This window comes from Peromyscus californicus, unplaced genomic scaffold (assembly GCF_007827085.1).
Source record: "Peromyscus californicus insignis strain IS unplaced genomic scaffold, ASM782708v3 Scaffold_1__1_contigs__length_55948999, whole genome shotgun sequence".
Lineage (NCBI taxonomy): Eukaryota > Metazoa > Chordata > Mammalia > Rodentia > Cricetidae > Peromyscus > Peromyscus californicus.
The window spans coordinates 11,368,024-11,368,841 of NW_026294492.1; the positions used below are offsets into that span (position 1 = coordinate 11,368,024).

The 818-nt window shown below is 49.9% G+C and overlaps 1 non-coding gene across 1 annotated transcript; it reads left to right on the forward strand.

The window, feature by feature from the left end:
* The first annotated feature begins 443 nt into the window (after positions 1-443).
* Trnak-cuu (transfer RNA lysine (anticodon CUU)) lies at positions 444-516 on the forward strand. The gene has a single exon. It is a non-coding gene; the product is annotated as a tRNA-Lys (tRNA).
* The last annotated feature ends 302 nt before the right edge of the window (positions 517-818 follow it).

The window sequence follows — 818 nt, forward strand, 5'->3', positions numbered from 1 at the left end:
GTATCCTTTCCACAGCTGTGCAAAGGGACTTCAAGCAGACTCACAAGTAGCCTCCACCCTCTTGAGCTGTCATAGCAACAGCATGTGGGGTTCTTTTTCAAGTGAGCTGACATTGAGGGACAGGCAGGCCGACATCCACGGTAGGTTCTTCCCAGTCTCCTCTTGTAGCTTTCTGAGATGGTCTGCCCCAACTCCCATCCTTGTTTAATCCCAACTCCTGAAGATACCAGCTCAATCCTACATCAGCATCCTCCAACTAGGTGCTGAGGGTGAATTACACAAGTCCATTTCATAGCACCATTTCAGTGGCAGAAGAGGAGATGCCAGACGCCCATGCTTTGGTGGCCTGGGGCCAACAATTGTGCTCCCAACAACTTCCCAGAACCCTGCTGTTGCTAGAGTTTTCCTGCCTGGCCCACAGTCAGGGCAAATCTCTCTCACTCGCCCGGCTAGCTCAGTCGGTAGAGCATGAGACTCTTAATCTCAGGGTCGTGGGTTCGTGCCCCACGTTGGGCGCCATTTGTTGCTAGAGTTTTCCTGCCTGGCCCACAGTCCCTGCACATGACTGTTGTTGTTGGTCAGAGGCTCTGTCCAAGGAGAAATAGAAGTATCTGAATTTCTTACTCTGACTCACTCTCCTACCCCTTTCTTCCTGTGTCTCCTGATGATATGGCTGGGGCTTAGTTGTTACTAGGGCTGCTGTCTGGACCAGTGTTTCCAGGCCCTTGACATTTTAGTCAAAGAACTGAAATAAAATTGAACACAGATTAGAAAGCGACAAGAGAACTTTCCTTCAGGAACAAAACAGCAACACAGAT